Source organism: Podarcis liolepis, assembly GCF_965112155.1.
Source record: "Podarcis liolepis genome assembly, chromosome: 4".
In the NCBI taxonomy this organism is placed as follows: Eukaryota; Metazoa; Chordata; class Lepidosauria; order Squamata; family Lacertidae; genus Podarcis; species Podarcis liolepis.
The window spans coordinates 63,310,018-63,332,475 of NC_139558.1; the positions used below are offsets into that span (position 1 = coordinate 63,310,018).

At 39.1% G+C, this 22,458-nt stretch overlaps 1 long non-coding RNA gene across 1 annotated transcript; it reads left to right on the plus strand.

The window, feature by feature from the left end:
* The first annotated feature begins 2,453 nt into the window (after positions 1 to 2,453).
* Positions 2,454 to 20,642, plus strand: LOC310705869. Its single transcript, XR_014525505.1, has 3 exons — positions 2,454 to 2,557; positions 12,241 to 12,270; positions 20,542 to 20,642. It is a non-coding gene; the product is annotated as an uncharacterized lncRNA (long non-coding RNA).
* Positions 20,643 to 22,458: the final 1,816 nt, after the last annotated feature.

Sequence of the window (22,458 nt, forward strand, 5' to 3'; positions counted from 1 at the left end):
ATTGAACTGACAGTGTTTGCTAAAGGTGATTTTGGTTACCACTTCATGCTTTAGATGGATTTAAACTCAAACAATTTAAAAGGTAGCAAGAAAAGCAAGAAAAACATGACACACATCATATGTAAAGTGGTAACATCTGACACATTGACTTATATTTTTAGTACAAGGTGAGCAATATAAGTGTGACTGACAAGCAACTGTGCCAATTAGCAAGATAAGATAAGTGGAATAAATGTGTGACAAACAGGAGTGTTCTACATCTTCTTCCCCCTGGTTACCTCACCTGGGGTCATGACCCACTAAAGTTCAAAGAGTATATCAGTTTCAAGAAGCAGTTGTACCTGAGAGCCAGATGTGCAATGTAGAAGCAGCAGCAAGGTTAAAATTTATGAGATTTTTTTCTCATATGAGAGAGAGGGGGGAGGGAGGGATGTTTTTTAAAAACCCTCTTATCTAGGACTCAGCAATCCCAGTCTACCAGCTAAGGATTAAGGTAATAACCTGAAATATCTTGGGGGGAAATTCTTTTGCACATAATACAAGTGTGTGGAAAGGGCATGCATCTATTCATATACCTCTTGCATGTATAATTACCCCAAAGAAATCTTTTTTTAATTTTAATCTGATGATCTCAGGATTCTTTGCTGGTAATATTTTTAGATAAATTTAAAAGAAAACGAAATGATATTACAGAGACTGTAGAAATAAACGAGAGTTAGAAGATAAAGATTGCTGTCTAACTACTATATTCAATACTAGAGATGTGGAAGAGGTAAGTGCTAAAATTGATCACTGAAAGTAGCATCACCAAGTGATCTACAGATCCTGGAAAGGCAGTAGCTTTGCCTAACTTCACTGCTCTATTAGTAAAGCTGTGCTCATTGCTGTGTTATTGGCGAACTGTAAAATGATTGGCCATGTCCATTTGAAAGGGCTGGACATGTTTTATCAAGACAATATATCTACCTTGATGGTCTTAGTGGATGACGGAGACCAGTTTTGAGTGTACAGTGGGAAGAGGACAATGAATACATTCAACTGGATTTGGCTGAATACTGAGTTTCACAGTAGTGACCAGGCAATCAGCAGTGAATTGTCCATTCAGGTTTGCACATGTTGTCAGTAGAACATAAAGTTACACTGTGCTAGTTCCCTATTTTGTTCTGCGAACAAATGAAGATACAGCTTATAATGTTTAAAAGTCTTGGATGGCTAGGCCCTACTTATCTGAGAGACAGCCAGCCTCCTGATCCTGTTAAGAATTCAAAGATGTCTTTTTCATGATATCCTTTGCACACCAGCAGGGCCAGCCCAAGACATCAGGCTTCCTCCATAAACAAGCAATGAGAGGCTGATCTCTCCAAATCCATAAACAGAAGCCAAGTGGACTTGTAGTTGAATCTTACATCAAGACTGGCTATGGGACAGTGCCCTCCACTGCACCTGAGGAAGGCAAAATACTCTAGGAGCTGCAGGAAATGTTATGAATATCGCTTTCTCTGAGGAAAAACTCAGTTACTATTGGCAGCTAGAGAAAGGTGGCATGGGTTTACATAGTCTTCTTCACAACTGGAATGCAGTGAGTTTCCCCTCTGAAAGTGACAACTCTTTTCTTTGGTCCATAATGATGTTAGAGCTTAACCTCTGTGGAGTGACTAACTAGGATCTAGAATGTTAACATCCTTTCTTAACCTCCATCTCCAAGGGTAATCTATTCTTTCCACTTGAATTCAGGCAGCCTCTGAAGGCATGAATGGGGATAATGGATCGTATGCATGGCATTTAACTACTTTGCACTAAGAGCAAGCCTATTAAATTAATGAACATGACTAAGTTGAATTCCTATGGAAGGTATTTGGTGTAGTACTATGGTAATTGTTCCATTACTGCTTGGCAGATGGAAAATCCTTCCTTTCCTTTTTTTGGCATGCTGTTCTGGAGATTCTTCTGACCTATTCCAAACCAATTCCAAACCAAGAGGAAAGTGTTGTTGCACTAGCAGAAATTATTGTATGGATTTCCACTAACAGGACTTATTTGATCAATCTGGCCCCTATGTTTAGTATAGCAGATGTGAACAGTTTTGAGGCCAGGTACCACACCCTATAACAGAAATCTCAACTGTCCTTACCCTTAAACGAAAGTATTATAATTGTAATATTGGATATACATTATAAGAAGTGATAATGTATCACACACTTGTAGCATTTAATAGGTCAACAATTAACAATTATGTTTTTTATATGGTGCATAACAATGGGGGGGGGAATCTTCAACTTTATTTCTCCATCTGTCATGCCAGTCTTTAAAGTGCTTATATATTAATCATGTACTCCACTTAGTTTCCTTGGCAACAAGGATTATTCCCTTATAGAGCATATTGTATTTCTACCGCCCTCCAAAGTTGTTGTTAAAATAATAATGCGTTGCTATTATTATAAGGTAGCTGAAAGTGAAGTGAAGTCGCTCCTGGGTTGGATATTTTCAAATTATATCAGGAATGGGAAATTTTAAGCTGATAATGATACTAGTTGGGTTAGATTTGCTGCACATTATTGTGAGTATTTTAAGTTGTTTTATTCTTGGTCTATATCTATTTTAACCTTTGTTTTTGTAAGTCACTTTGAATTGATTTTTTGGGGAAAGCAACATTGTAATAAGTAATTAAAATTATGCTTCTATTATCATTTCAAATCATTTCATGCTGGTCAGTCTAGTGAGACAATACCTGAGTAGATATGTTTTTTTTTTATTATTAAACCTAATATTAGTGCAAATGAGAGAAGCTCCTGGGCTGCGACTTTGGTATTTTTCCTTCTTTACTAATACCTTTCATTTTCCATTCCCCATTTTTCTTTTGTATGAATGTTATTGGTGTAGCCTGTTGTCTAGCATATAAAATAAAAGTTCAATATTCTCAGCAGTTTTTAAGATAAAGCAAAGAGTAATCGTATAATGCTGTGCACCTCAAAGGTCAGTACTGTGCCTCTCTGAGGTCTTCACTGCACTCTAGATGGCTGCCTAGTTGGCCTAATGATGTCACTAGCCCTGGCCCTTGGTCTGAAAACATATCCCCTCCCCCCACCATATTGCACTGCAAGCTAATTTGAAAACTAATTGGCACCAGATAGCCGACAGAGCTAAGGTAGACCTGAGGACAAGAACCCCCACTATTGTTGGTCACTCTGAAATGTACCTGATAGGGAAGCAGTGACACCATTATTGGGCCGCACCATTCTTCACCCCTCCAGGATGTACTCCAGTATTGACAATAATTCATAGCCATATGACCATAATAGCTGAAAAATTATATACCGTAGGTATCTCTGAGTGAAGAAACAAAGAAACTAGAAGACTCATCTCCTCCCTTTTGCAGCCTCCTTCCCCAGTCATTTGCCAATTAATTATTAACCTACCTGAAGAATAGCATTTGGAAAATATTAATAATTATATCACTAGAGGCCTAATATCTTCAAAAAGAAAGAAGAAGCAACCAAAATAAAATTCAAATGTATTTAAAATAGAGTTAACATCCTAAGTAATGCGATTGCGGAGATTATAATTCTACTTTATTTTACTCATATCACTGAAGCATTGCATATGATTTAGCAATTTCAGCAGTCTTTGATCATCAGAGGAGGAAGATTTATCTATCATAGAGGCTAATTACTCTTATCGTCTACCCTACTCAGTGGTCTCTATTGGCCCGGCTTGTACTTTTTTGATAAAAATAAGAGGGCAGCCTTTGATGATTTTAGACCTGTCTCATCAAAGAGTCATTGGACAGCATCTTTACTGCATTCACTTCTGATGAATTTGCTTTTTCCCAAGAGAGGGGAGAAAAGACAGAAATGGCATGTTACCTGCCCCCACTCCCCTGGCACACTAAAATTATCATTTCCTTTATCATGACTCTGGACCGAACATCTCAACTATTTGCAACAAATAAAAACAAATCAATATACAATTTGACATGTAGATTGCTTCTACACAAGCCATTTTCTCTGGAACTGCCAGCATTAGTTCATTCAGTTTTCACCCATTTCAGATGAGATCATTGTCACGATTCTACTAACCAGAAAGTCCCAACTTAAATTGCTGTCGCAGCTATGAACTTTCCAGGGAGTGTTAGAAAGTATCTCTCTACCTAAGTACCCCCATCTGCAGTATAGGGTACAATAATACTGACTCACCACACAGGGCTGTTGTAAGGACTGCAACTAGATAAAGAATATGCATTATTACTATTATAATTATCATTCCTGCTATTGAATGGGATCGCAGTGCCAACCTTCTATGTGGTCTGTCAATACACTAGTTATCTGGCTTGCATTTTCTAGCATGTCCCTTCCCCATTATATTTACAGCCCAAGTACAACAATGTGTTTTCCCATTGCTATGCTCCACTATAGTGGGGTGTGTGTGATGCTTGTTAGACAATTCAGTGTGATAACCCGGGTACTTTAGAAAAGTGTGGGGATTGAGTCTGTAAGAATGCGAGACCATAGTCTGCTGAAAACTCTGGTGCAAGTGCCCATCGCTACCCCCTCTCTGTCCAGCATGCATCCAAACAGGAGATTGGAAACAAACATTTCAAGATCAGAAAAAGCAGTTAGTTTAAAGTATGGTTTATTGCAGTTGTGGCCAATCTCTATCAACCTTGAAGCTGGGCTTCAAGTCTTACAACATCTGGCCACTGGCCACTGGGCCTTGTGGGAGTTGGAGTCCAACAACATCGGAATGGCCACAGGCTCCCTCTCCTCTTTTTCTTAAACAAGTGAAGTTCAGAAACCATAGTCCTATCTTGCTAAGAAAAGGTAAAGGGACCCCTGACCATTAGGTCCAGTCGTGGCCGACTCTGGGGTTGCGGCACTCATCTCACTTTATTGGCCGAGGGAGCCAGCGTACAGCTTCTGGGTCATGTGGCCAGCATGATTAAGCTGTTTCTGGCGAACCAGAGCAGTGCACGGAAACGCCGTTTAGCTTCCCGTTGGAGCAGTACCTATTTATCTACTTGCACTTTAACATGCTTTCGAACTGCTAGGTTGGCAGGAACAGGGACCGAACAATGGGAGCTAACCCTGTCGTGGGGATTCGAACCGCCAACCTTCTGATCGGCAAGTCTTAGGCTCTGTGGTTTAACCCACAGCACCACCACACCTTGCTAATATATCCAGCTAATTGTAGCCCAAGGAATACAAGTTGAAAAGAGAATATGAAACATTGAAGGCTGCAATCCAAATCTCCTTTACACCAGGCTGGGAGGGTTGGACTGGGTAGGAGTGTCCCTACACCCAGCACACTCAGCCTCCAAATATGTGGACTGGCGGAGCCAGTTTTGAGAGTGGGGAGGGCTACCGCAGAATCCACCAGATCCACAGCAGGTCACTGCTCTCAAGTGACAACATCAGACCCAATCTGAGTCCAATCATGTGTCAGCTCCAAGCTGTCACAGTAAATTGCCTATCCCCAAGCTGTTGCCCAGCTGGTGTGAGAAGTAGGGCTACATCTGTGGTGGTGGCCCCTCTACACTGCCCATCCCTCAACCAGAAAGGGTTTGGATTGTAGGCTTAGATGCAGTCTTTTGAAAGGGGGGGGGATGCTTCTCGCATTGAGAAATAATGCAATAAAATATTGATTTGATTTAAAGTTTTGAAGATGAAAGAAATTAGAGGACAAACCAGCTCATCTGGTCTTTTACAGAGAAACATCCAGATGCTTTGAAAAGCAATTTCTCAAACCTAAATGACTTCTAATTCCTAAAGAAATTAAGCAACTCATTTCATCTTGTTTGGATTATTTAATTATCTGATGCGGGGGGAAGGAAGCAACAAACTGAATCAAATAAAATACGGGGTTCTGTCTCACTGTGAACCACCCAGCTTAACAATATAAAGCTATAAACTATATACTTTGTGTGGCTTTCTTGTTAAGCTTTAAATTAGAATGTGCTAATTAGAGTATGGGGCACAGAGAAAAATGCAATACTCCATTGCAATTGTTCCTGTTTGAGGTCTACATTGTTTCTGCAGAGTAGACTGGTGATATAATTATCTCCCAATTCAAGAAGTAATTCACCTTAGTAATTTTGAATATGTCAAGAGCCCAGTTCACAAATCACATAATCACTTCTTAGGCACTTTTTTGGACTGCAATTCACTGTATATGAGGAAAGTGACTGGTGTACCAATATCTGGATCCACCAAACCTCAATCTCTCACAGCATAATACTTAACAGCACTTAATTTCAACTCTATTTCCCTGAGCTGTGAATGATGAAAGAGATGTTGAGCTGTCAATGTTTCTAGCTGTTAGGTAAGCTATGCACATTCATGAAAGGGCTAATACACAATTTCCCAGAATGCAAGTTTGTAAAATAGTCCTGACACCATGAACAGCTTTTCTAAAATTTATACTGCTCCTCCCCCTCCCCTGATGCTTTCCTCCAGGGGAAAATTGCAGAAATTCTAGGACGTCTACTGGGCAGAGACTGCTGATTATTCTAAATTATATGGTGCTTTTGTGATATGTTCATTTCTGTGTCCTGTGGATGATAGACCAAAACCATCAGACTTATGCTACTTATGACCTAGTTCACACTAAGCCCTTATTATTGCATATCAGATGGTATGGCATTACAAAAATTGATCAATTAACCCTTTTACATCATGCCATATGACACAGAAGAAACTCCTGCATGTATATAAGCAGTCTTAGTTGCCAGACGTTGATTGCTCTGTGGTGCATGAAGAAGCAGTTAAGTAGATTCAAATTAGCAGGATTCTATTGTTATGAGATCACAGGGTTAGGAGGGACACCATGGCTGCTCAGGTACAACACTCTGCCCAATAGGACAGGCAAAAGATGATTTGAAAGGGTGTGGTTCAAAGTCTTTATCTCTGTCTACTTACCTGTCTGTATCTATAGATATAGGTATATATTTGTTGTTAAAAATCCTCAAAACAAGAGAAATCTATATAGCTAGGTTAGGGGGGAGATATATCTATCAATCTCCTATGTAAACCAGGAGTGGGGAATTTGCTGAATACTCTTTTAAGGATTAGTTTTCATCACTACAGTTTGTGGCAGTGAATTTCACAGTTTAACAATGCTCTCTGTATAAAAGTACCTCCTTTACCCTGTCCTGAATAATCCAACTTTCTGATTCATTGCATGGGCTCGAATTCTTTTATTATGAGAAAGGGGGGGGGGGACTTATCTCTATCCCCCTCCTTCACACCATGCATAGTTCTCTATCATATGCACCCTTATTCCCCCACCCCTACACAACTAAAAAGTCCCAAGTATTGTAACTGAAGATAAAGGGACAGGACATCTACTTAGGGTTTGCCAGGCTAACCCACGAAAAGCAGTGAAGCCTGTGGGAAACCTCACTGCTACTGCCACCAGGGACTATGAATAGCTGAAATACTAGCCATTGTCTCAAGGCAGCTTGCCCAAAAAGGATTGACACAGGACAAGGAAATCTCGTTTATGTCAGTCTGATATGGTGCTTGCTCTGGAGATAAGGAGTTCTGTACTTATTAAGTAAGCTATTAAGTAAGCCCATTGTCTATTACTTATATTGAAATAACATTCTTGCTCATTAAAGCAGCAAGCTTATGTGTCTTGTCTCTTTTTGGGGGGTGAAAGTAGTACAGGTGCAAATATAAAATGAGAGAGATGTCAAATGAGTGTAGCAATGAAAGAGGAGTGAGGAGTGCCAAGAAAGTGGGACTGGTTATTGAAGAGTAGCAAACCTGCCCTAGATCAATACTTGAACATCTCAGGAGTCATCAACATGGCTCTGGGCTGGAGGAGTAACTTGATGACCCTGAATCCACTGAGTTCTCCCTCTCCACCTGCATGGTCAAATGTGCCCATAGGCCTAAAAAGGATGGTGACTCCTGGGACTCAGCTACATGAGTCAAAAAACTGTGTTTGGAATGTGTTATAAACATGCAACACCAGATGCCGCTGGTGCAAAATAAAAATTCTAAATGATTTTCCATAGCTCCCCCCCTTTTGTTATAATGATTTAATTTTTGACTTATTTATAGTTGTACCTCGGGTTACATACGGTTCAGGTTACATACGCTTCAGGTTACAGACTCCGCTAACCCAGAAATAGTGCTTCAGGTTAAGAACTTTGCTTCAGGGTGAGAACAGAAATTGTGCTCCAGAGGCGCAGCAGCAGCAGGAGGCCCCATTAGCTAAAGTGGTGCTTCAGGTTAAGAACAGTTTCAGGTTAAGTACGGACCTCCGGAATGCATTAAGTACTTAACCTGAGGTACCACTGTATAGTGGTTTCCCCGCCTGTGTGTAGATCCACCCCTGTTCTAGTAAGTACATGTGTGTCTACAGTGGAGTCAATAACCAGGGAGAACATTATGCTCCTTCTCTGGGCATATCCCATAGGATTATGTGACAAGGTCCCTCCCTATTTTGACAGGACCCAAGACAGTCATTTGCAGTAGCAAGTATTAATAGGTACAGATGTCTCCCAATAGTGCAATGTAAGCAATACAAGAGAACAGTGCAATACAAAACTGAATAGTACAAGAGAACAATGTTTAAATGTTTACAACAAGTGTCAGAATAAGGTTATGTTTTGGGGCCATTGGGAAGATAAATGCAAAGCTACGAAAGTCATTCTGTCTCATTCCAAGTTTAGATGCAGCAATCCTGCCTCAGATGGATTAGAGAAACCCGAAGACTCTTTCACATCTATGATTCTAAATGCTTCTGTCAGGCTGATGAAGACTATGAAGCTGTGCCTATTTTGTTTTTGATTTTCTTGCCTGGACATTTTCTGTAGTTGTCAAGCGGCAGAGAAGATGCCAATAGCTCTGTGTCATAATTAAAGCTCCAGTGTCAATAGATGCAGAGTGACTCTTAAGTTTAGCATTCAGCAGTGAAGAGTGCCTGCCAATAGTTTGCCTGTAGCTGACAGTTAAGAGATATTTCTATAATCACTCCAGTCACTTTGAGCCATTTTGCTTGAAATAATGACAATGTTGAAATCTTTGGTGCTATTTCACCTTGTGCCCATGCTCTTCAGAGAAATCAGGTTCTGTTCTCATCACTACTTCAGATATAGATTAGAGGCGGCTGAACTGAAGAGTTATTATGGCGTTTGTATCTATCATATCCACTGGATCTGACTACCCTGGGTCATCTGGGTATGACACCAGGACCCTTTACACATCACCTACCTTCAGTGAGATATTTTATCTCCCCCTGCCCCACTGCGAGCATTTCTGGCATAGCTGAGAAATCCAGTTTTAGTGATCCAGTCAAAAGGCTGGTTTGATTGTGTGAGTTTCTCACACCAGATCAATACATCAATGCTGATTCTGTGGGAAATACGCCACCCATATAGGGTTCAAATATTATGCCAGGCATGAGCCAGATTTCCACAGAAAATTGTTCAAAGTGCTCTATAATCTCTCTTTTAAAAGGTCTTACAAATATAGATCCAAAGCACTTTCAGGACTAGCCCTGGGGAGCAATTGAAAGGGGTAATCAGTGGCCACGAGGTCACCTACTCATCTTTCAAATACCCCTATGTTCACATTATTACAGCAGATGTGCAAGAATTTGTCCCACACTGTCCTAATTCCTCCCTTACCCATTGGTTTGGAAGGCAGCAGACTGTGGCACTGCCAAACATTAAGAAAAAGATGTCTTCAAGATAGGAATTTGCCTGCATCAAGGATGGAAGGTTTTATGCAGTTTGTCCAAGAAAGGAAGCTTCCATCTACTGCTATATTCGGTCCCTAGCTCTTTGTTGCAGCTGATGTAGGCTATCACTCTTTCATCGTCCCAATGTGGTCTTTGAACCATACAAATTATAAGTGAACTGCAATTTGCGCTGGCATTGGGATGTGAGCAAATTATTCCTCAGCTGAAATCCACTGTGTGTTCTACTCAACTATATACACTATTCTCAGGGGTATTTATTCCAGGGGACCTGATAACATTGCTTTTAACTGGAATGTTACATTATATTAAAGCAATTCTACATGGTATGTAATCTTACAGGACAATTCATTCTCTTACTTGATAGAGCTGGTATTCAGTACAACAAAATGTCTACTCTTATCACCAATGTGCACTACCTTAGCAAATGGTTTACAGACATCTAAACATTGAGTGCTGGGTGTAATTGTTGTTTTCATTCTTTGCAGAAGACATCTTTGAGAGCTTTGTAGGTACTTTATGTTTCTTGCTTGAGCATAGCTCTCCAGTACTATTCTACTCTGAGATATGTAGCCTAAAATGAGATTTCATGCTATTTCCCCCCTCAAAATTATTTGCACTATAAATCACCATTTCTGTTGCATTTTTTCAGCTAGGACTAGTTTGTAAGCTTTGCTTCTTGGTTATACAGTTGGCTGACCTTAGTGCCTGCCCATTATATTTTAGCAATAATCTTATTTAACTCAGGTGATTTACTTCTTGGTCTTCTTACATCTGATGTGGACGGATGAATATGGTGGAAAGTAACTATAAATTTTCCACTAATATCACCTTAACTCAACGTTTATTAAAATCTGTGACTACCAATAGCTTTCCAAGTGTATCTAGTTCTTTAAGCTGATCTGCATGTACATTACTATATTTTATACTTGAATGTTCTTGTTATTTATTACTAAGGATGAAGTACTGCTTGTACGGTAGACAGCAGCTATATTTTCATCAATATCAAAGGGGTCAATATTGCAGGTAATGAAAAATCTCTTTTAGGCAATAGCACACTGCTAGAATTTTTATTACCAAAGCATGGTCACAATTGCATTTTTCTACACCTTGCTAACACTTATAGGGTGTGCTGTAATCATGCTTTAAGCAACCCTATCATTTTGAAAGTTCTTTCTAGCTTGGGATATAATTACACAAGTTCATACAGTGCATCATAAAGATTTGTCTTCCAGTTCCATACTTTAACAAATATATGTGAAAAAATGTATAAAAGAATAAATTCCATACAGCACAAGGCTAACTGTCTCAATCAATTGCATGTTTTAAAGAACAGAGTCTAGTTTAGGGTCCTCAAAATGTTGGGCTGAGATTGACATTCAGGTGCCTTCAGTAACAACCCGTAGGCTCTCCTCTAATTGTATTCTACATGATAGTCTTCTTAATGTCCCCTTACTCATGTCAAACAAATCCAAAAACCCAACAAAGCTTGATTAGCGTCTTCAATTCACTTGGGGCTTCAACAGGACCTCTGCTGAACAGTGAGGTCTGTATTACTCTTGCAACCAAGTAGTCTGTCCATATGCCAGACCTTATGGCTGCTATTTCCTCAGCTGCTGCTGGTCCACACAGCTGCTTTTTTAAAAAGAACATTGGGGAAATCATGGATGCAACTTTCTGAGATCAATGGGTAACCTTTGGTTAAAATAAAGAATGCTGGTATGTTTGTATGCCAAGTGGCTTCAAGCATCTTATTAATGCTGATCAGATGAGCAGCCCTGGGCCTGCTTCCTACGCTTCATTTCTCTGTGCTTGCTTACTGTACCCTTCATGATTGGCAGCTAAAAGTGTGAAATGAATCCCTTGTAAAGCATTGCGTTTGAGGGAATGTGAGATGATTCACGTGCAGTTTTTGGTGTTTCATCTGCAACAACCCCTTCAGCCTCCCACAGAGGTGTATCTGACACTTTCATTGTATAGTTTCCATTATATACCAAAGACAAAGCACTTTACGCTGGCCTGTAAGTGTGACACCTTTATTTTAATGAACCCTCCTGTAGTTCTGATTGTAATTTTTTTCTGAATATTGATGTTGAATATTGATTTCCCCCCCATCATTGTAACTCAAGATGCTCAATTCTGCCAATTTTTATTTCTCTCCCTTTCTCGTTTTTCCACATCAGTTTGCATTTTTTTAAAAAAATATGCATGAAAATTCAGCAGATTTTGTGTGTGCAAATTTCTCCTAATATATGTATGTTTGTACGCAATTTTGTCAAATACACACATTTTTGCGAAGCAATTTCCCCTAATATAATGCATTACTTATTGTATGGTATTTTCACTAGTATATGCACTTATGTGCACACTTTACCCTAGCATATGCATTATGTACACATTACTTGGCTGGAGCATGGTAGTGCAAAATAGGACAAGGGTGAATTTCAAAAGGTGACTTTTTTGCATACTCTTTCAGAAAGTGTAGGTTCACTTTTACGCGCAATCTGAATCAAATTTCTTCCCCATCCTTTCTTGTAGCCCACCCTGGCACTTTTGGCAGAGAGGAAGGTAAGAAATAATCACCACCATCACCATAATCATGTTCCAGACAGGAAAGAATTAATACTTGGCGGGGGGGGGGGGACACCTGGCTTGATCAAGAGTCTTTTACTGGAAAGTGGCACACCTTCCTAGCTGCCTAAAAGTTAGGGCAAGAACATTTCAATCAAGTATATGTTTTTGAAAATGTATGCTGTGTTCATAGGTGTATCATGGCATTAACCTAAGAGCAAGATGGTGCTGAACAACAATTATATAAAGAAATTGCAGTCCAAAGGCCAGAAGCAATAGCATACTGAGGAGAAAGTGCCATATGAGCAAAGAGTGGGATGAGGTATTTATAGCTGCAGTGATTCACCTTCACAGAACAGGTGGGTTTTTCAGTAATTATGATAATGCTAATAGCTAATGGGAAATAATAATTGGCACAGAGAAGGCAATTGGGGTTGAGATGCTGCAAACAGGCAGGCATACACCTAGAGATAAAAGTCCATTCTCTAAGTTAATTGAAAATAATGGCGAAGCAGCGGGGAAAGGTATGCACTAGTATAGCTTAAGCTGGCAGCGTTCAGTAGACAAAGTGATTTATACTGGCTTAATCAGGTTGTCATCAAAATTATCTTTTTGAGGAATCTAAGCAGCATTTTTACATGTATCATCCAGGAGCTCCTCTTTCTGGACAGCTGCAGATTTAGAGACAGAATTAATTTAGAGTAGAAAGAAAGTAAACAACAGAAATTGCCCTAAACGGTTTAGTTTTAAATTAATACAATCATAGTCATGGGTAGAAGAGATGGATAAGAATGGATTTTAGAACAAATTAAGGAAAGGGGGAGAGGAGATAGAGAAGAAAGAAAGAAAGAAAGAAAGAAAGAAAGAAAGAAAGAAAGAAAGAAAGAAAGAAAGAAAGACGAGGATGGCACACATTGTTGCTATAAAATGAAATTAGGAAGACTGGAAATATGTGATTCAGAGAGCACCAATACAACTAAAATGACATCAGGTTAGATACTGTAGAATTTATTTTCGCTGAATGGACTTAAGGGCAAAAGCATATGGCTTGCGATTCAAAGAACCATGCAGCTAGTTCTGTATGTTCTGGAACAGCAGTGTTTCCTGGCAGAGGCAGTTTTAAAACTGAGAAGAATTTACACAATGGTTTGTGTAAAATAAGATGTCAAAAGTGCTGCTAGGATAACCTACAATATGGCCTTTGACACAGCTAAAGCTGTTCTTTAGAATTCCAAGTTTAGATCATCTTTACAAAATACGAATTGAGCCCATTTCAGTTTTGTTTTGTTTTCCTGTCACTCTTTCACATTCAGATCACAACACATGTTAAGCTGAGCTGCTCTCAATATCAGGTGTAATTAGATAGACAGACAGACGTGTCTCCTGGAAGCTTTAATGTGTGCTCAGTTGAGAGAAGGCCAGCCACCATATTAAGACACTGTAGCATACAAAAATGGCTGCCTGGAGATGTGTTTCTCTTCAGAGATTGCTGTCTAATGTACGTTATTATTCTGTCATGGTTTTTCCATGTCAGTCGTAGGAAAACTGTTTGTTGACATTGATCCTAATTGGTTTCCATCACATGCCACATACCTTATGTGATAGAAGAATGAGTTATATATACTGACAGTCATCAGCATCCACAACATTGAGGGAAGCCCTGACTTAGATTTAAAAATGAAGGGGAATGTGTAAGAAGAGAAGGAGATGTAGCAGGCAGGAAACAACTAACAGGGAAAATGAGGCCTGTTTCAATCAATTGTTGAATGACATTTTATTCAAGAACTGAGCTTTGGGGACAAGGTGAAGGAGTGAAATTAAGATATCATGGTCTTGCCATGGGAAAAGAACTTTCCCCTTATCTCTGAATAGTGCAGTTGATTTTACTTTGAAAACAATGGAATTAAGAGGTAAGTGTGAACAAACCTTTAAACTTGATGTTCTAAAGAAAGAATGAATTCCACAGGCAGTTAAAGCCCTCTCAGCTCTTTGAATTAAGTTTTTTGTTCATCATTTCTTTCTAAAAGGTTGCATTTTGCAATTCCCATGTCAGTATTTGGATAAAATCTAGCTTCGTTACAAACATATCCTGTCTATATGGTTGAGAGGGGATCATGCATTTGTTGACAAACCTATCATAGCTTTCTGAGTAGAACCACTTTAGGCTGCCTTTCTATTGCAGAATTGTCTTATTATTCCAAAGGAAAGACGCATACCCAAAAGAAAGATTTGATGCACTCTATCCAATGCCAGTCCCAACTCAGAGCAGACCCATCAAAATAAAGTAACATGACAAACTTAGCTTCATTAATTTTAGTGGGTCTACTTTGAATAGGACTAGCATTGGATAAAGTCCAATGACTTTTGTATGTAAAAAATTATGATTGTTTACACCTGACTGGAAGCCCGGGTATTTTTCAAAAGAAGCATAACATTTCCCCCCTCAGTCAGTGATGATATAATTCATTGCTAATGGTTAATAAGAGCCAGCTTGAAACTTTATATACTTTCCCTAATGAAAAAACACACACTTGTATATGATTGTCACCACAGCCATTCAAAATTACCTACCATACAAATAGACTTGGTCATCTGGAGATCTCTACACTTAAAATAACAACAATGCTGTTCCAAGGCAAGCCAGATCCTACAAAAATTTAAATTCTTTGACATGAATACATTACAAAAGCTAAGCAAATCTACACGATTTCTCTTATTTCATGGAACTTGCTTGCTATTGTTTACAATTTTTAAAGATTGTTCTTGTCATTTTTTAAAAAATATATATTTCCCTTCATCTAAGAATTACAGGGAGATGCAAAACATAGTAACAAACGAAACAATACCCCCCCCCAACAGAGATATGTAATTAAGGCACCAGGCAAGCTTCCTTGGGGAAAGTAGCCCACAAACAGGGAGCCATCACAGAAAAGGCCTGTTATTATTATTAATGCTAGTCCTGAGAGGGTCTAGGAGCTGGAAGCTAACTATCTGACTAATGAAATATTGTACAACAGTTTTTTGGGATTTTGCGACTTTGCTAAGCTACGCCCACACACTTTCAGTCATATATCATCATGACAATGAGAGCTAGAAACACACCTTACAAAACAACAACACCACTGCCAGCTGTAAGCATTTCTGAGTGCTCCCACCATATCATAGCATACTTACAACCCTGACTAAACAGCAATATTTGTTGCAATTGATATTATATTTGTGAGACTTTTGATTGTTAAAATTGGAATATCAGATTTTCTGCATTAAATATGCTTGCTGTGAATGGTAAGCATCAATAGGAATGCTACACACTGTATGTACATGGAATCTCAGAGAATTTCCATTAAATACATTCAATGTAGCATTTATTTCAATCTGAGATCTTACATCCAGGCAAATTGAATTTAGTTTATTTGAAAGTGCAATGGTGCAGACATTGAAATAAACACATTCCCACATTAAAATAAATACATTTGCTTTTTCATTGTGAATCCTAAGCTTTTTTAATTTGAATTTGTGATCATTCATATGGCATTTTAAAAAGGCTTTCTGTTGTTTTGCTTTAAACAACCCATAGCCATTTTAGACAAAATCAATTTTAATGTCGCATTATGAATGGCAATTTGAACAGTGACTATTACATAATTCAGATATATTTCCATAGTCTTCATATTTCAGCCACATTGTAAATAGACAGCAGTGTAACATGGACTAGCTAGCATGAGAGGCAAGAAAACTGCATGCCGCTGGTGAATCCAGCAGGTTCTACTCTCCCGCTCCTGTTTAAAATCCTAGGAGTCTTGAAGCTGTTCTATCTGATGCAACATTAATCTGTCTGCAGTAAGAGAAAGGGAGTGTGAAAACATTTGCCTCAAATACAAGCAGAGCCAGACACTCCTTCCTTGCCAGATACAGAATGCTGTAGTAACAGTAGCTACAAGCTGCTGTTTCTTACACCACAGAATGTCAATAACTTGTAGCTTGTGCAGCTGTCTTGCCTCAATGTGGTCCACAGTCTCCTTGTCAAGTTAAGGACAGGACTATAGTGCAGCAATGGCTAATGATGATAAGAGTTAAACATTGTTTCCAGTATTATTGGTCGGAACAAAGCCTGTGGTTACTTTTATTTTCCTTTACGGACAGCTGCATATATATTTTCCTGTTGTTCGGGATAAAATTTTGCATTTACGCTGCTAGAGAGAAGTCATTCTCCAAGCAGAATGTCGCCATTCTTTCAACTTTAGGTTCAGCGTTAACTGACAATGGCAAGATTCAGATAGGTAGCCGCGTTGGTCTGACACAGTCGAAATAAAAAAATAAAAAATAAAAAAATTGTCCAGTAGCACCTTAGAGACCAACTAAGCTTGTTCTGGATATAAGCTTTCTGAAGAAGTGTGCATGGACACAAAAGCTTATACCCAGAACAAACTTAGTTGTTCTCTAAGGTGTTACTGGACAATTTTTTAATTTATTTTGACAATGGCAATTAAGTTTGCACCTGTGGGTGCCTGGTATCCATTTCTGTGCAGTGCTAGATAAGGAAGGAATGGTGTAAGCACCATTTGCAGATTGTACATATAGACGCTAAAATTGGCTTGTGTATTTAAAGCATTTATATATTGCCCTTCAGCATATTAAATTCACTTATTTAAGGGGTGATGAACCTGCAGCCCTCCAGGGGTTGCTGGACTGCAGCTCCCATCATTCCACTACATTCTGAAACACACACACACTTTTTAGCCAGCCCTGAAAGCAGTACAACAATTGCTATTTTGTATTCTTTAACCTTGCAAACTTTTATGAAGTTTAACAGCTCCTGTGGGGTTGTTCTATTTTAGGCCCATTCTGCAGCCAGGTACCTCAGTACTGTCTGGCAGAGCACATTTGCAGCTTGTTTTGCTGAGAGGACAGACCCCTGGGTGGAAAGGGGAACTGTGGAGAGCATGGCTAACTAACTGTAGCACTGAACATGTCCCAATGTCATGCTACAGTACAAAAGCCTGCCTCCAACTATTATCAGTAGCAAACGGCACTATGAAATCACATTTGTTGAAAAGTGCACTTCCATGAAATAAGAGCTATATGACATGTGGAAGTCCAGCATATGCACCCATCACACCTGTATAAACAATCTGTGTTATTTGGGGAGGGGAGTGGGAACCCAAGCGAGAATAGTTGTGAAGCATCATATCACAATGCACAAAGTAGAGATTAGCTCTGCCTCTGGGCAGTTCTATGAACTGCATAGACACGTTTGAAAAATATTCATAATTAGCTTTTTTTAATAGACATTCTTTCATTTCTTCAGGCGAGGCATGTATCTTTTTAACAAAATCAAATATACCATAATAAAATCATAACACATTTCTGCAGTTTAACTGTTAAGTTACGTTACATTGCCTCAAGTAAAAGCAGAATAGTAATGTAATGGGCTTTGGCAGAGTGGGGGGGGGGCAGTGCTCAGTCAAAACAGGATTTAATAAGGAAGCTCCAATCTTATAATAGTGCTTTGCCGATCAATGAGGTGCTGAACTTCATGAAGTTCAACTAGCCACATTGCACTTGCATATGACTGGCAAATAGCCAGTTTCAAAGAAGCTGCATGAAAAAGAAAACCCTACTAGAAATGATCACTTTACATTCAGTAATGGTGTGTTTCACTTAGTGCTGTACGGTTTATGAACAAATTCACAACTCTTTTTGGAGATCTATGTTTAAGAAAATCTTATTGGCCTTTTTAAAAATAACAACAACAAGACAACAAAACAAAATTAGTATAATGCTTAAGTGTAAATAAAACCTCTAAGTGGCTTACAAAGATGATCAAACATACATTAATATTCTCAATAAAAAATTGGTGTTGAAAACAAGTTTATAAAACTGCAGTATGATTGAAATAAACAGCTAAAAGGATACATTCTAAGCTAAAATTACATGCTCAACTAAAATTACAGATTAAGCCACCCATCAACTTTACACGTTTGGGTACGTTTACCTCAACAACAGCAAAAGTAGGCACCAAAATAATACAGGAAAGGCAGTTACCTAATGTGAGTGGGCAGGGATGTTGCAGTATGCAGGGATTGCCACATGGAAATAGCACATCCATACATATGCACATGAACATTATGTGACACTTGTTTAAAAAATAGCATTTTAATGATAGTGTTTTGAACACTTACCACACATTATTCTTTCAATTTCATCAGATGTGTATTTGGGTCTGTATCAAAGACGACCATCTAAATCAGATGTAAAAATCAGCATTTCAGCTTGACAAATGTCAGTTTTATTCCTGATTTTCTTATCTTTTATCTGAGTTTCAATGCATCTGTACAAAATATAAGCAAATCCTATATTGCATTCTCGACATGATAGATTATATTTCCATTACAATTTGATGGTATTATCCTAGCTCTTTAAATTCTCTCATTCTCTAAAGCTATCCAAAAATATCCCGTTTTTGTTAAGCATTTGGTAATATATATTGGATGGGGATGTAAGTGGTAATTAAGTATAACTGGTTCCATTACAACAGACTTCACTTGAATTGTTACAGAATAATCATACCCTTATACAACAGCTTAAAAAAGCATTTTGTATAAGTATGCATGGTGTATTTGATCTGTAATGGGATCTACAAAACTTTGTGTCATATTCAGATGCTGAGGTCTCAGTAAGAATTCTTTTAATACTGTATGTACACCACACATTAACTTGGGAGTCTATTGGTTTCAATGGAGCTAACTTCAAAGTGGATTTCCTTAGGGTCACAGCCTAACACCATTGACTAGTGGGAGTATGTAAAAATATAGTTTTTATTCATTTATTTAAATATTTAGAAAATGTACTTTTGCTGAAAATATAAAAGGTGGTGTGCAACATAAAAAACACAATACTGAACTGCAATACTCCAGAGTTAAAATATTTTGGCCAATGAGTGTGCAAGGCAACATGGGGACTGTCAAAGAAGGGATGCTATTTTGTACTACTTTATTGTATGTGCTGTGTAAAGTTGGGTGCAAAAGGTTTCTGACATTTCCAGACATAGCTGGGGCAGGTTCCTTTCTGAATGCCATTGCTAGTTAAGTGTCTACTAGATGGAACAACAGTTTGACTCAGCTTAAGATAGATTCCAACGAAGGGCAAGACAGAAGATGTTTGTAATTTCCTCTGTTGTCCACAACAGCAGTCACTTTTATCCAGTTTGGTTGCATTACAGTGGTACCTCGGGTTACATACGCTTCAGGTTACAGACGCTTCAGGTTACAGATTCCGCCAACCCAGAAATAGTATCTCGGGTTAAGAACTTTGCTTCAGGATGAGAACAGAAATTGTATTGTGGCGGTGCTGCGGCAGCGGGGAGCCCCATTAGCTAAAGTTAACCTCAGGTTAAGAACAGTTTCAGTTAAGAACGGACCTCCAGAATGAATTAAGTTCTTAACCTGAGGTACCACTGTATTCCCTAAGGACCATTGGTTTGAATACGTGACTGCTTGGGTATTGATTTTCTTGCTTTACAAAGAAATTACTGGCAAATAGCTCCCCCATTGACCCTTAGAACAGCCTAGCAGACCCTAGCACTTATTGTCCTGGTTTGGCCAAAAAAAAGAGAGAGAATATAATTGTTAAAATTATTTTGATTAAGATACAGGTATGAAAATATTGTTAAAAATGCCTTTGTATGAAAGTTTTATGACTGTTTCAGAATTCTGAAATGATGATGTTCACCCCCCCCACCCCATATAAACACACTATCTGACCCGTCACTCAGATTAATCATTCTAGAGATCAGGGACAGAGTCTTTTCACTGGTGGCCCTACACCTGTCATTCTCTCCTGAGAACTCTCCTTGCTCACCTGTTTTGTGCCCTTTAAGCAGTCCCTGAACACTTAGCAAACCAAACTTTATTGTCAATTGCCATCCCCTTATACGTGACTGAAAACTTCATTGTGTACGTTCAACTGTTTTGCTTTTAAGGTTTTTATTGTGCTCAGAAAAGCTGCATTGCGGGGGCTTGCATGCAGAGGCAGGGTGAATAAATAAATTCAAATGCTGCTGCATATTGTCATGGAAATGAAATGGGGACATCTGGGCTATTTCCATACCAAGTTTATTCTGTGCCTTTCACTCTCATGCATTATGGAGCCAAAGTGTAGCTTAAACAGGATGTATTTATGAAAGGAAATAACTGTAACTGTAGACGGATGAAAACAACCCTCATCACAGCTTGTGATCTGTTCTTTTTTCTCTATCTCTTTTACCAGGAACTCTGTCCGGAACATGCTGCAGCCTACAGATATATTTAGGGGATATGACTTTCAGATTGCCCGTAAAGCTATGGCTACAAGTTCACTGCCTGAATCTCACTGTACTTTGTCATTGCAAGCTTCATTAGTTTCATTTAACTTCGTGAGAAGTTGGAGCATGGAGGGATTTGGTGTCTAGTAAATAATAACGCAAAAGATCTGCTCATTCCCACACATTTGCATAAAGTCAAAGGATGTCAATACAATAAGATCTCTCTCGTTATAGGCCTCTTCTTTCTGGATGTTATTGATACTTTTGCTGCTATGTAAATAAATGCTTTTTAATCACCTACTATATCAGGCACATTCCACATTCCACAAGTAAGGCAAATGCATCCCCTGGGGGGGGGGGGGAACAAACTGACCTTTCCTTATTTGTAGAAACTTAATTGTATGCAATTCTCAGATTGTTTGTTGCTTGGCAGTGAAGCTCAGTTAAACAAGAATAGATGGGAGGCAAATCCTCCATCATGCCTTTCTCAAACCCCAAGGCAGATGCCAGATTAAGAGTGGCAGATTCATGATCAAAGCTCCAATGGGCAAAGATTTCTGCCTTACGAGTATGATATGACAGGATGAGAAGGCAACATTAAATAATTGTATTTATTTATTTCACAAAATGTATATATGTATTGGTTGTGGCGGGGCAGGGGAGGGATTACCCAACCTCAAAGGGGTTTACAAAAAGAATAAACTGATGAAATTATCAGTAAAAAAAAAAGTTGAAAACTTCTAAAATATTCAAAAGTAATTTTAATTAACTAAGCTTAAAGCCTGGATAAAACATATGTCATCATTTTACATATTTGCCTGATGTCAATAGGCATGGAGTTCCAAAGTGTGGGTGCTGTCACACCAAAACAATCAATTTCTTACAAATGTGAAATGAATATTGTTCTGCAGATTGAAGTGGTCAAGTGGGTACACACGGATTAAGGTGATCTCGTAGGTAAAATGGTTCCAAGTTTTTCACCTTGAACTTGCTACACCCTGTAGCAAATTGGCAAACACTGCATTTCTCTGAGCACAGTCAACATGTGCTGACAGGGTCTCGCTGCTGTCAGCAATCATGCCACAGAATGAAGAATACATAGAAATAATTGTCTGTCTGTCACCAGTTTAATAGTCTCACTTTCAGTCATCATCCAGGCCAAGGTTAGGTTCCATGGTTTTCAATGCGAGAGCTTTACAACACAATTCTCAGTAGAGGCTGGTGTGCTGGGGCAGAGCCAACATCTTGTCTCTTGCTTTGCTGCAGGTTACCGGGATGAGGCCAGGAAGCAGCGAGGGCAGGGCTGTGTGGACAATCAGTAGCGCCAACCTGGTGCTACTGCTAGTGTGCCCACACAGCCCCAGCCTTGCTGCCATGCACCATCTTAATAATCTGCAGTGATGCTGGTGATGAGAGGGCAACTCATCAGCTCTGCCCTCCATCCCCATGACACCACACGCTACAGGAAATCTTGTAGTTATCTGATCAAAAAACATGTCCCATGGAGTCAGTAGGTACAAAATGCAATCTTAAGTTAGGTGTTTTGTTTCCCCGACAAAATGTTTGGGACTTCAATGTGCTGAAAGGAGACTCCTGTTCCCTTCACAGAGCCACAATTCCTAGAATTCCCTATAAATAGGAAGTGATTGGTATCTCAGCACGCTTAACAAACTACAGCTCCCAGGATTCATTGGGGGAAGCTGTGACTGTTAAAGTAGCATAATACTGATTTCCATGTAAGTGGTACCTCAGGTTACATACGCTTCAGGTTACATATGCTTCAGGTTACAGACTCTGCTAACCTAGAAATAGTGCTCCAGGTTAAGAACTTTGCTTCAGGATGAGAACAGAAATCATGCCCTGGCAGTGTGGCAGCAGCAAGA